This window comes from Topomyia yanbarensis, chromosome 1 (genome assembly GCF_030247195.1).
Source record: "Topomyia yanbarensis strain Yona2022 chromosome 1, ASM3024719v1, whole genome shotgun sequence".
Classification (NCBI taxonomy): Eukaryota; Metazoa; Arthropoda; class Insecta; order Diptera; family Culicidae; genus Topomyia; species Topomyia yanbarensis.
This window is the reverse complement of record NC_080670.1, coordinates 171,724,546-171,739,174: the sequence shown is the minus strand read 5'-3', so window position 1 is coordinate 171,739,174 and position 14,629 is coordinate 171,724,546. Positions and strand designations below refer to the sequence as shown.

General features: G+C 39.1%; 1 protein-coding gene across 1 annotated transcript in view; it reads right to left on the bottom strand.

Annotated features, from left to right (window-relative positions):
• The window catches only part of LOC131681130 (serine/threonine-protein kinase D1), a 31,928-nt gene extending 21,341 nt beyond the window's left edge, over positions 1–10,587 (bottom strand). The window contains exon 1 of the mRNA XM_058961843.1: positions 9,798–10,587. The gene's annotated coding sequence lies outside the window, so the exon portion shown is untranslated. The remainder of the gene's footprint in view (positions 1–9,797) is intronic.
• Between the last annotated feature and the right edge of the window lie 4,042 nt (positions 10,588–14,629).

Genomic DNA, 14,629 nt, shown 5'->3' with positions numbered 1-14,629 from the left:
TTTCTCCGAACAATAACCGGATCTTGGTGGGGTGCTCATCCAAGTGACGTGATGTAGCATGAATGAAATGGATAGATACGAATGTGTTAAGAGGAAAGAGTATTCTTAAAATTCAAGCGAGAGAAATGGTTGTCGAAAGAGTAGTATTTGTAAAAATACGTACTTCCGACTACGAATATTCGAATCACTTGACGCCTATCTGAGGATCTACAGAACTGCAACTCGTCCATTTCGATCCTGATCGTGGAAGAGGCAGCAGTGTGAAGTTCTTTTTTTAGTATCGCGGTGTGTTTTAAAAGGCATAGCTAGTGCGGTCAGTGAATTGTGCGGTCAGAAATACAAATTTGAATTCGCTACATTTCGTGCGAACTTGTGTGTGAAAAGAAGCCGATCGACGGCTTCTTTTCTTTTATTAAAAGTTTGGAGATTTTCCGCCATCCGCGTTCTAGCGACGCATACGCTCGGCACACCGCCCGTCTCGTTTGCCAACCTGCTGACCCCACGTTCCGGCTTCGAAAGTGCCCGATGCTTTTGGTAAAAGGTCGGAAGGAAGCAGCAAAACCATCAACGCGCTTCGTTAGAGCGACGGCCATCTTCACCATTGAAAAGTCGGCCGAATTCAACGCCCGGTAGGCAAAGGCCTAAATAGCGTCATCATTGCGACGCCATTGTAGACGCCGTTCGTCGCCATCGCTGAATAGGTTTGCGATAGGAAGTCGGTGCCGAAGCCGCAATACCAGTCGGCACCCAGCTGAGATGCAGCTCTACTAGATCGACGCTGTTCCTGAAATAACGCATGTAAGTTAAAAATAGATCATTGATCCGTGCACGTAGATCCATACACACACAACACTCAAACCTTCGAAAGCTTTCTTTGCCGCTCGAAAGCTAAAGCCGAGCGCGCATTTGTACTGCTCAGCGCAGCTTTATCCGCTAGCAGGAAATTTTGACCGCACATAGGTAGACAGGAAAGGGGAAAGCTAGAAAGGGAAGGAACACGAAAAATGTAAAGCTAAATGAATATATGAAACCTAGGTTAAGAATAAAATGCCGTATTTTAATCCGTCCAATAAAATGTTTTCCTGTTAGTGTTACCTGAAATGTTTGTATTTTTTATGTTGATTAGCTTTCCCGTGTAGTGAATTTGGTTCGAGAAGATTTCTCACGTTTCGCGTCGCTTCCGTAGATTTGAATTTTGTTTGTGTTTGTTTTACTCCGATGGGCTATCGGGAATTAGTCCCCACTACTACCTACAAAGCGAGAGGGAAAGAGTGTTCGATTGAGTTCTGCCTGTGATGATAACTGATCGTTTTTTTAGTGCATGAGCTTTCGAGTTGGTATAACGATCATTTCTCTTGCGTCTTTGCTAAATATAGTAGTGGCTCCATCTATACGCGAAACGGAGTGCATCTTTTCACATTTTGTGTTTACCTACCGTTCCTTTGCGCCATTTCGGGATCAATTTCTATAACCTGCCCTGAGGTTAGGTTTCATGCTGGGCAATTCTAACCTGAGGAGTGGTCCTCTTCGGGGGTGGCGCTAAAGCTACTCGTTTAAAACGTCCTGAGGAGCGTTTTGGTAGACGGAAACCGTAAACGGCCATTTGGCCCGCTACAGTGATAAGATTGTATCAAACAACGATACTTTCAGTAATGGAATATGGGTGCTTCTGTTTCCGTTCAGCTGCAAACACTCACATTATTAAATTGGAACGAATACAGTATCGTTGTTTACGAATCGCCTTAGGTTCCATGCAATCGACACATACGATGAGTCTTGAAGTTCTAGCGGGAGTTCTTCCCTTAAAGGATCAATTCTGGGAACTCTCCTCTCGTTTACTTATACGATGTGAGGTTATGAATCCACTTGTAATTGAAAATTTCGAAAGACTTGTCGAGCTTCAATCCCAAACCAGATTCATGACAGTGTACTTCAATCACATGTCACAAGAAATAACGCCTTCTAGTTATGTTCTGACATGTGTTAATATACTAGATACTCCCAATTCCACTTTATTTTTCGACACGTCCATGCAAGAGGAAATTCGTGGAATCCCGGATCACCAGCGCTCTCTGGAGATCCCTAAAATATTCATAAGTAAATACCAACACATTGACTGCCATAAAATGTTCTACTCTGATGGGTCACGAATCAATAAGGCCACTGGCTTCGGTATTTTCAACAATAACACCTCGATCTCTTTCAAGCTTGCACAACCTGCCTCCGTTTATACAGCCGAACTAGCAGCAGTTCACTATAGTCTGGAAATCATTGATACTTTACTTCCGAGTCATTATTTCATCCTCACAGATAGCCTCAGCACAATTAAGGCACTACGCTCATTAAAGCTTGATAATCACGCTCCGTTCTTTTTGAAGAAGATACGAGAATACTTAACTAAATTAACAAATAAATCTTATCAAATTACCTTAGTGTGGATTCCCGCTCATTGCTCCATACCGGGTAATGAGAGAGCGGATAATTTAGCCAAAATAGGGGCGCTGGACGGTGACATCTATGAAAGACCTATTGCCTTCAATGAATTTTATAGCGCTTCTCGCCAGAGGACGCTTACTAGTTGGCAAACATCATGGGACAATGGAGATCTGGGACGGTGGTTGCACTCAATTATCCCTAAAGTATCAACGAAGGCATGGTTCAAAGGGTTGGATGTAAGTCGAAACTGCATTCGTGTGATATCTAGACTCATGTCCAACCATTATACGTTGAATGCGCATCTCCGCCGTATTGGGATCGCAGAAGATAATCAATGTGCTTGCGGAGAGGGTTACGAAGACATTGAACATGTTGTTTGGTCTTGCACTGAATATCGTGAAGCCAGATCCCAATTAATAGACTCCTTACGAGCCAGAAGAAAACCACCCTATGTACCTGTTCGTGATATCCTCGCTTTACGAGATCTTACATACATGAGCCATATTTATCATTTCCTGAAAACAATAAATATTCAAATATAATTATCCCCACAATGTTTCTAGTTTTTTCCCTTGCTACCCACAAACAATTTAGATTTCTTCGCAGTTAGTTAAGTTAGATAAAACGATATAAATAAAGAAAAAAAAATAAACAAAGATTACAGAAAAACTATCAATAGGTTTACAATGAAATGCAAGAAAATAGAGTATAATTAAAACATTCAAAATGATGATTATCCTCAGTGTTAGCATTAGAAAGTGATTTTTTTTATAACGTGATAGTCTTAAGAACCTTTGTAACATGTTATGTAAAAAAAACCCCGGCGTAAAAAAGCTTTTGCAAATGCCGTGTCAAATAAACGTTTTATGAAAAAAAAAAAAATAACGGCCGTTTGGCATTGTTATTTTTTTGATAAATTATTATTTACCAGGGTGTTTTAGGATAAATCCTTTCCTGTATGTAGTATTATATATTTTGATTGTATGTTGACAATAATGTTCATCGTTCAGGGGAAAGTTGCAGTTGTAAGTAGCTGAAACGTAGCTCACGTGTTTGAGCAACGGCATAACGGCAGCTACTCAAATATTTAAAAAAAAATCCCCATATTATACCAATAGTACTAAAATTGACCTTGTCGCAAACCAAACTTAATTAGTTTATTCTTCTTTACAAATAACATTTACGCCCTATATGACTACGCCACATCACTTCAAGTCGCGTGCTGTCCGACATCGCTGTCGCTCCGTTGGACTTAAACTATAGCATAGCCCCTATGTTTGAGTAATCCGGGCAAACGAGTGGATCACAGGTTTGCTAACGAAAGGTCGCCGCTTCCGAAAGCGGGTTGGCGGCCACCTCGCCCGGTCTCGGTTATGCGGCAAAGCCACATTTGCTGGCTTTGGCCCAAGTGCTAGGGCAGTGCAACAACCGATGATTCAATATATGTAAATTCATTCAACAAATCATCGTTTGCAAACTTGGCGGTATCCAGAAATGATAAATTTAACCGTCATCTGGATCGAACGGTATGTAATTTGAAAGAACAGCTCATGATATAAAGAAGAATAAGGATAATGTAAGTTATTGAAACGCTGTATGGAAAGTATATATTCACTGGTGATCTGGATGGGTGGTATATTTGTATACCGAGGGTGCGGCTTGGCTCAAAGAAAACTGAGCTGTAAAACAAATATCGCATTGTAACATTTGATTAGTTTTAGTCGACCCGCCTGACCTAAACCAAATATAACTGAACCCAAAGCCACAGATAACAAATATTTAGGCTAGAACAGAATTTATTTAAAAACTACTAGCTAATACCCATCGCGCGTTGATGCGACTTTCAACGAAATAAGAGGAAAACAAATTTGTTCCGAAACACCACCTGGCGGGCAGATAATCCCCAACCAATAGCAAAAAAACTCGCTCCATAACAAATGCCTACTATGTATAAATTTTTACGGCAATCGGTTAAGCGGTTTGAAAGTCCATAGATCATATACATACAACCATTGACTTTTATATAGATAGATATTGCGAACTCTGGGTAATCAGTCACTACCATGCGTATCCTTCAGCCATATAATGAAAAACCATCTTTTTTCATACCACGGGGCAGAAAGGGGCAAAATAAAACTAATTAACTACAAGATATCTTTCCGAACTGTTTCAAAAAAAAGGATACCCAGTTTGAACATTATAATTTCAATTTAATGCACGATTTATTATTTGTTCTTTATGTATGTGCAAGAAGAAAGGCTTGTATGGACTAAATCGAATGGACTAAATCATATAAGTCCAGCGAATAATTTTTCAAATGAAATCAGTTCGACCCTAATCGGAATCTCAACTAAAAAGATATATTCATTTGAATAACATAGGTTTGAATAGTTTTTTTTCCAGAATTGATGATCTATTTCACCTTTGAAGTTTTGTAAAAAAATCTATTCTTCGGATTTTCACAAGCGAAAAATTTCATATCGAACCGTGTTGCTCATAAAAGTGCCATTAAAATCAAACGTCGCCATGCACCCATATTCATCATGTTCTATATCAACGCCGTGCGAACCAAGGCGAGTTCGGAAACCACGTGGAATCAGAAAACTATTAGCGACATCATCATCATCATATCAAACGCTTAAACCACCGCCAGTATACTCTCAAAAAAAAAGTGTGATGCCTAGAAAACAGTTTTGAGCATACCTTCGTCATAATCATTGATGCATCCCGCATCGTTCCCGTCACCAACTCTGGGTATTGATTGGGATTGCTGTGATTGCTATCGGTTGAGAGCACTAGTTCACTCCACCGGCTCCGTTGTCTTTGGAACAACATTCGTTCGCGATATCAACATTAGCAGCCATTTATCAGAGAGATAAGAGTTAATTCCTTCTTTCAAACATGAGCAGTTCTTTGAATTTGTATTCCAAACAGCCCTCGCAAGCAAACTGTTGATCCACTCGTTTGCCCAGCATACTTAAAAGATAAAAGTTAAACCCATTGACTTTTATTCGAAACGACCGTTATGCCAAATTCCTTCAAAGCATAGAATATACAGGTAGGCCAATGGACTTATGCCAAATGGCCAGCAACCATGTTCAACTTTGCTCGGGACGTTTTACATACACTGCAAGCGAAACCAACAGCTAAAAGACCTAAAACTGGAGACACTAGTTAAATCATACAGACCAGATGATAGAATTAGCTGTTTAAACCGTTCATGCCCAACTTTTTTCTCGTGCATGTAGGGTTTCAAAACTATTTTTCCTTGAAAACGGTGGGGTCAAGAAACACGAAAAACCTTTTTTCATAAAGATAGATGCTTCCCTCGCAGTGCTAGAAGCTGCTCAGTTTTCATCTACCAATGCTCAATGCAATTCTCCTAGAATATTTACAATAGTCCAATTGCGTGGAAAATGTAGCCAAAGATAGTCTAAATCGATAAGTTTTATAAATTTTCAATAATATTGCAACATGGCGAACATATATGAAAAATTCATTTTCCGTCGTCAACGTAACCTGTTCTTGGCAGCACTGCTCCATCGGAATCCAATCACACTAATTGCAATAACTTCAGTTCTAGAGCTGGTCCTTGAAATTATTAATACTCAAATGAAAGGCAATAGTCACATTTATCAGCCTTACTTGTTTTTGTGAGCAAATTTTTCCTTAATTAAAGATTATAGCTGTTTAAAAACGTTGTTGTCCATGAACAACATGGGCATGAATGGGTTAAAAGGTATAGCTTTAAGGTTAATTGCTTCCTAGGATTAAATGTAAATCAAATACAAATGTATTTCAGTTTGATAAATTTAATTTTCTGCGGCGTTTTTTAAATTTCGATAAGTTTTTCGGGTGAGTGGAGTTCAGACAAATATCATTCTGGTAAATGGCTTTCGGGTGAACGTTATTCGAATAAATGTCATAGAATCATTAAAACACACACACACTGCATCTGAAACGATGTACAGTTTGCGCACTGACACACGATCGACTCGAAATCTTAATTGGATTTGGGAATGGCGGTGCAAAATCTCAATAATGACATGCATGCTGGTGGTCAACGTTATTGTTCGAGTTAGTGAAAAATCTAACCGTTTATATGAAGTTGGATTGATCGTTACATAAACATTCATTCGCTCTTTTTCACGATACATAATGACGTTGTTGAGAGTGGCAACGGATATGACTCTGTACTACAACCGTCCGCAACAACAGTCTCGGGGTTTGAAAGGAGGGGGGGGGGGAGGTGTCAGAGACAAAAATCTCTATGGAGCGCATTCTACGGGGTTCACCTCGGTGTGGAGATACTGCAGAGGAACCAGTGTGTCTCATCTGTCAGCAACCTAATCATAGGGTTAAAACCTGCAGTGCGTTTGCTGAGAAACCGGTACACGTTCGATGGAAAATAATCCAATAATTGGCGCAGTTGTTTGGGATTTTATGGGAAGACACCGTGTAGAATTCTGACGAGATGTGATATCGATAAATATCAGTTTAGGAGTCATTCTATGCTGCACTCGAAGGCTTGGCAATGTGAGCAACACAGGGCCAAATACAAACAGGAATCAATCGAGCGCAAGTGTTCTGGATCTATTGCCGGATCGGAAAAAACGATAGTGGACGAGGAGCTTGCAAAGGAGCTAGGCGTAAAGGGAGACAAAATTCCACTGTGCCTGCAATAGAACGCCAAAATGAAGCGTGAGGAAACTATTTCGCCGCAAATTGATCTAGAGATTTCCAAAGAGAGCGAAATGGAGAATTTTGCACTACAAGACGATCACACGGTTAGTGAACGAGATCTGCACGACAGTTCCTGCGGCACTCGATTCACCAACTACGCTATGCCCGTCCCCTTAAGACAGCAGCTTCTTGAGTATCAATATATCCATCATATATCAGAATATCAACAAAGCGATACAAGGGAAACTTGCAGCAGCAAATCCAAGATGTACGTGGTATCTGCCACTAGGTGTCGCCTAGAATCCGAAAAAACCGTCAAAGATACTGACAAATCTTCTGTGACGTGGTGGCCAAGGTCGAAAGAGTATCGCTGAACATGACGCTGCTGAAAGGGCCAGATTTGCTGAATGCATTGCTGACAGTTTTTTCGGATTCCGGGAGGCGCTGATTGCACACTGCGCGAAGCTGGTGGAAATGTTCCATCAAATCCAGATGCGACCAAAAGACCGACATGCTTAACGTCTGCTCTGACGTGTGGATCCAAGTCAAGCACCCCACGTATATTATAAGGGAGGTCACTATGTTTTGTGGCAACGGGTTCACCGTACTCAGCGCAATTTGTTCAAAATCAGAAACGTCGAAGAACAAATACAGAAGTATCCAGCCGCGGACGATGCCTTATTTCGAAAACTGGAATTGTATTCGCAAAGTGCGTGTCGATGTAAACATCGTTCGAAAAACCTTCGGTAGAAACAACAGAAAAAAAATATCCTGTTCTTACAAAGTAATTTACCTCAACCAATTTTTAATATTGAAAGGAACACCATACGGATTTTCCTGCAAACGAATTATTAATTTTTGACCGGTTTTCATACTTCACCATTACATACCGACTTTTTCGGGGGATAACATTTTGAATCTAGAAACCAACTGGCAACGCCAACAGCAAAGTAGCAACGATTGCGGTTAGTGCCTCGTGGTACTCTTTAACCCATATCTCTGGAACCGAAACACTGATGAAAAATAAACTAATGTTGTACATGTCGGTGCAGCAATATACTATTATTCAAAAAGCATGACACGTGGTCCTTCAGGCATTGATTGGAAATACAATAATTAAGAATTGTTGCTGAAATGCTAAAATTCAATATCAACTTTTGAATGGTGCTAATAAGATTTGTAAACAAACTTTCTGCTGATTTCTCTTAATTTGTTATAATTTCAACACAGAAGACATTTGAAACTGATTCTACCAAGGGTAAAGATGTTGATGCATGTGTATCTTTCATGAAATTCAACTTGACAGCGGAATAATGAGCGAAATAAGTTTGTTTACAAAAATCTTATTAGCCCTTTTGATGAATTGATATTGAATTATAACTATTGACCAGAATATTTATGATCATACTCACACTTATATTTAAGATTTCTATCTAATGAACCTACATCTGCATCACAGCAGGTTAAAATAAAATTCTTACTCTCTAACACCCCTATAACTACCAGTCAAGATGACGACGACGCTGACCGCTAGAGAAGCTTTGTTCAGTTCGTGCATTACAATTTTAATCTGCGATGAATTTCAGCAAAACAATTAGGCGCTCTCCACACAGCCTCTGCAGCGCCCGGTCGTGTTAGAAGCAGCAGAACCAGTATTAATGACTTGTGTACAATTAAGAACCGACTGTAGGCACTGGGGCAGGCTGAACTGGTGGCTTACGTAATGGTAATCACTGCCACTCGCTGGGTCTCATCATCACCATCTCAGGCAGAGCAATGAGCAAATCACGACACCATTCGTTACTGGAAGCGATCTTATCACGCGTTGGTGTGTACACCTTTACAGCAGGCAGGGGGCGGCAGTTCATGCCAAACGTGTAATGTGTGCAGCAGCAGTGCGGGGGTTATTGAAATTTATTTTTGCTTCATTTTCATCCGATTGCGGGACGACGGGACTTGAACCTTGCGAAACCAATTCATTTGTTTATTGATTTAGTATAAACGTATGAGCAGTGAGGGAAGAATCAAAAACATAAAAGTTTAATCAGAAGCAGGTACAAGTACAGATCGAAAGTAATGAGCGAAGATACGATGCGGTAGGAGCGTACGCCGAGGTGTACGCTTTCGTCATGAACTATTGATTCAAATAGATTTTATGAATTATTGGATCTTTTCTAGAGGCACTTTAGATGCCCTTACAGATGTAGTCGGGGTTTCAAACACACCAGTCGGTTCCATAAACAATATCAAAGCGCATAAAAATTAAAACAGATATTTTAAATTTGCAAGGCAGATGTTCAACATTCAGTAATCAGCCGAAAAAATCCGTATGGCTTCTAACAGATAATAAAAAATAACGTTCTATATGATATAAATGAAACAAAGAGGAAGTTTCCCACGAGCATGTACTTCCATATTTTCCCACGAAATTATGTCCGGCTCAAAATAGAAAAAGTTGAAGAATATATACCTCAACCTTAAACATGTTTGGTGCGAATAAGTACTCTTATTCATTCATCACAGAATGTTAATATAGAAGACAATTTCATGAGGCACATTTCCTACAAAGCCTAGTATAGGTTTCATCTGCTATCACCCTTAATCAAAAAACATTATCCATGTTATATTAGAACAATCTCACTTAGGTGCACCACCACTTAACCACACCTCTCACTCACCTGTAGATGCGGACGGGTCTTCCACACACGTCCACGGCAGACACCTTTATTTCTAGCTTTCTTTTACTCTCGCATATTATGCCGAGGCGGAAAATAGAACGGCTCACAACAAAAAAAAAATCACAAAACGCTCTCTTCTTGCCTTTCGCTGGCTGGATTCGCTTACACTACTGAATTCCTGAACTTTCTTTTCTCCAGCCTGTTGTCACTGAAAAGCTGCCGTGTGGTGGATTTCTCTTTCTCGTGGGTATCGGATTGATGGTAGAATCGGATTATCACTTGCAATATTTGTATTCGGCAAATCGAACGGGAATATAGTAGGGGGTATTGGGGAGTGTGATCTTCCCTCAAGGGTAACCTTACAGATTCATGGGAAGGGATATGGTGAGGATTCTTTGTTTCTATTTAATCGGGGTCATCGGAGGTTGGCTGCAAAAAGCTAATCAATTTTTTTCGCCATCATGACCTTTTCGCATTATTTGGGAACTTTTCAACACTCGACCAGAGAGAAGGCATTGTATAGAACTGTAAATCCAAAGCTGCTAAATTCCATTGAGGTCTTCCTCTGCACTGCGATATACACGCAAACGGTACGCGAAGGAATTTCACTTCTTTTAACCAGTTAGCAAATTGGGAGCGGTTCTTTGCCCTGAACTTACGACAGCTGCTGCAAACAATGTTACTTCCTAATTATTCTGCCATCATTGTCCTGATTTCGATTACGAAAACGTAAACTTGACTTTTGTATTCAGAACGTAAGTAAAGTAATAAAATGTAAAATAAACTTCACAACTTTACACTCGTGTTGCGCTGCTGAAAAAAAATCACTTTGCTGATGGCTGCTTCGCAAACCGTACGTACCGAACCGAGACCGAGCAACGTTGTGAAGACTGCGGAGATGAACGGCTAAAATGCGGAGAGAAAAAGAAACAGCATCGCTGTCAAAATCATCAAAATATGTTTCACTTCAAGCACACTACTACAGTGCAAAAAAAAACCGTGTTGGAAGTTTGAACAATTTATCACAACATTTTTATAACCGTACAGTTCAAGAGATCGTAACATTTATATTTTATGTCTCATTGGAACATGCGGGAGGAAATCTATTATTTTGAGAAGCTTTCCTTGTGTTAAAACTGTTTAAATTTAGATTTTATCCACATCTACATTCCGATTAGCGATTTTTCAGTCACGCGCTAGGACGTGCGCCGTTTACACGGGCATAAATTTACATCAGTGCGAGTGTGAAAATGTTTTGACATTTATTCTTGTGTAGCTCGCATCCGAGTGTTTCCCATATAGAAATAACATTTCTATATATTTCCCTGGCCTGATATAAGGCAAATACGCTAACAGGCTATCGTCACAAATAAACATACAAATACAAATGCAAAAACAAGGCAATCTCGAGATAATTTAGCGTTTCGCTTTGTTGTTGCGAGATAGCCAATAGTGAAAAACCTGCGTGAGTTCCAGACTCGCTGTTACTCGCTAACAATCCGATTGGAAAAACATTGTGCGAACTGCATGCACTGCAGAGAGCAGTAAAATGTGGATACGTTCAATGATTAATTTTTTCTGGGTGGCGTGAAGATGTACGTTCAATGCTAAGAATTGGTTCAATGTGGCATCAGCCAAAGCTACAATCACACGGAAGCATCGAGTCATGCTTCAACATTGTGCTGAGTGAAGGAAAAGAAAAATGACAGCCCCTGGTATACCGCACGAGATATTTAAAATGCATATAAATATTCCAATGGGATATAATAGTGAGCGTGGGTAGCCCAAAGTTCATTCCAAATTGAAAAACTTGTGATTCCAATAACTATTTTTGGACGGTTTCGAAAACATAAAATTTTAGATAGAATGATAAGAAATATTTTATTAATGAAAGAGCGGGAACTGTTAAGAGGCCGTTCATATACCAAGTGGACAAAAAAATCCTTCGTTTTTGACCTCCTCTCCTCTCCATGGACAATTCCTTTTTTTTAATGAAACGCATAAACGTAACATTTCTTGTTCAAATTTTGTCTTAGTAATAAAACTGATTCGTAGCATTAATGTTTGACTACGATTTCGGGCATATCGAGTCATCATGACGTCGCTGTACGAAAGCCATGCGGTTGATTAATTTTGACAACAAATCTGACCGTATTTCATTAATAACACCTAGGGGCAGATCACTTGTGATGCATTTTGAAAAATCAGCTAAATTAAATGCATTTCTTTTCATCAAAATAGAAATTCGCAATGTATTTTGCGTTGCGTGTATGACGTCAAAACCCTACAAAAAATCAGCCCTATATTCAACAAAACGTTGAACAAAGTGAATCAGCGTAGGACGTTTGTTAAACCAAATTTTCTGCGAGGGAGTGCAAAGTTGATGCAAAAATGGAAATTAAATGTATTTTTTCTAATTTGATGCAAATTTGTTATACTTTTCTAGAGTGATCTGCCCCTAGAGTAACACGCATTATGCTGGCTTCCTAGGCGTTTACAGTGTCGGGTTTGACGGCATAACAGACGTAACACCCAAAAACAATTCCTCGTCCGCTTTATCCGTCATTTTATTTATATTTTAAGTTGGGGATATGGTCGCATATGATATGAATGCGCTACTCGAATAAGCGCCAGTATACGCGAGATAGACTAGTGAGGAATTGTTCCCAAATTGAGGTATAACCCACTTTCAAACGAGTGTTTAAGACCGTGTATAAAAGGAGAAACTGGCAAAAGTAACACATCGATTTTTTGGGAGAATTTTCTCATAGACTTATGTCTGTTTGACTGTGATAATAGCTTGATATTAGAAAATTCTTGTTCCGTTTCTTTCTCACAATAGTCTTTTTTAGCTTTTGTTGTTTGCTCAGTAAATCAACCACATGACATAATCCCTTACACTATAGTCGGGCGGCGTCTGATCGCATGACATTGGTGTTCAATTGATTGGACTTTTTTTTAATTATGTGACCACCGCACAGTCAATCCGATACTTTACGACTACCAAATCGAGTTTTTCATTTTCCATTTAAAGGCGGAATTTTTCGTGAAAAATAGTAATTTTTATTTAAAATGAGAAAAAACGCCTTACCTTATTGTAAATTTATCTAAAAAACTGAACATAGAGGTTAAATATTTTTTGCATAGAATGTGTATGCAAAGTTTGAAAGAAATCGGTTAAGTAGTTTTGGAATGGCAGGTAACACCGCAAATCATGTTTTTCCAGAGACGTTCTACAAAAAGCTTCGTCACCGAGTCGTTTGTCGATATTTTTGCATAGAAAAATTACAGCATGTTATTGAAATGATATACCATAATGGACAAATTTTTTATCAATTCGTTTCACGCAAAGTTCGAAAACAATTCGCAAAAAAGTCGGCCCTATTCTGCGCGGCGTGTGACGTGAAACGACTAATCTCACCTCACTCTACGTGACTTTTCTCACCCAATTCTGAAGAGTCACTTCGGGTGACGTGAGACGCCCATTTAACCGCAATGGAAAATCTAACCTCACCCGAGTCGACTCACGGAATCGGGTGAGAAAAGTCACGTGAAGTGAGGTGAGTTTAGTCGTCTCACGTCACTCGCCGCGCAGATTAAGGCCGAGTGTTTTTTTCACGCTGAAACCCTTACCCTCCCCTTAACCGATTTATTGCAAACTTTGCATACACATTCTATGTAAAAAATACTTAACCCCTACGTTGAGTTTTTGAGATAGTTTTTCATGTAAGGGGGATTGCATGATTCAGTGATCGAAACTCAAAACTTCATGAAGTATTTGAAATTATTAATTTAAATTTTGTTTTTGATATTTAAATCGACAAAATGATAGTATTGTCCATTTGGCGATTGTTTACTTTTTGGGTCCTACATATTACCATTGAAGTATCGCCCTTATGTTTTTTTACAATAACTACCATTTTGCACCATTGATTTCGTCCGGGTTTTTTTTCAATGGCGATTATTGTTACTATTTACAGCTGGTACCAGCTTGATAATCGAAAAAAAATAAAAAATAAACAGTTTCGTCTCTAAACATGTAGCAAAAAAAGTATCACTCTGATTGTTTGCATGGAGCGTGTAGGGGAAGCTTCAAACAAACAAACAAAAATACAGTTTCGCCCGTTGTATTTCTTGCTGTAGTTTAAGAAAGCAATATCGTTTAATCTAAATTTTTAGCGTTTCGAAGCCCTCATTCCCATGTATTAAAAATGCTCTATGTTTACATTTGTAAGTATCGCCCTTTTTACAAAAAAAACGTTGATTTGATCGAAAAGTTAATTTTTTGTCGATTTCATATCATTTCATTTGGCAATCGTGAAAAAAGTGTGATGGTGATGTGCAACAAAAATTCAACTTTCAAAGCAATAAGCATTATTTGAATGACTTGTTTCCATAGAGAGTTTCATGTCGTCTGCATTTATAAACACCTTTTTGCATTTAAGTATAAAAGGAATGTCGTTTGTGTACAATAGGACATTGCAAAAATGCACTTATTTTTGAATTCTCAAAGTCTCCCCCCCTCATATTGTGACAAATGTCAAAATGAGTTCAGGTGCCAAATTTCATATCATTTGGATAATTTTAGACCCTCACCCACTTGTGGCATTGATACTATAGGAAAATGTGGAGGAACAAAATATTATTTTGAAGTAGCACTTGGAAAATTACAATCCATGCCTATTTTTAAAAGAAATAAGGTTAGTAGTTGAATGATTTTATCAGCCCCCGATTTTATCTAGAGCACTCTAGTTAGAGTGTGGCCAAGAGGCCATGACGTATCCAAACGAACATGAAATTTGACGTATTTCTATTGTGTATACGTCAAATTC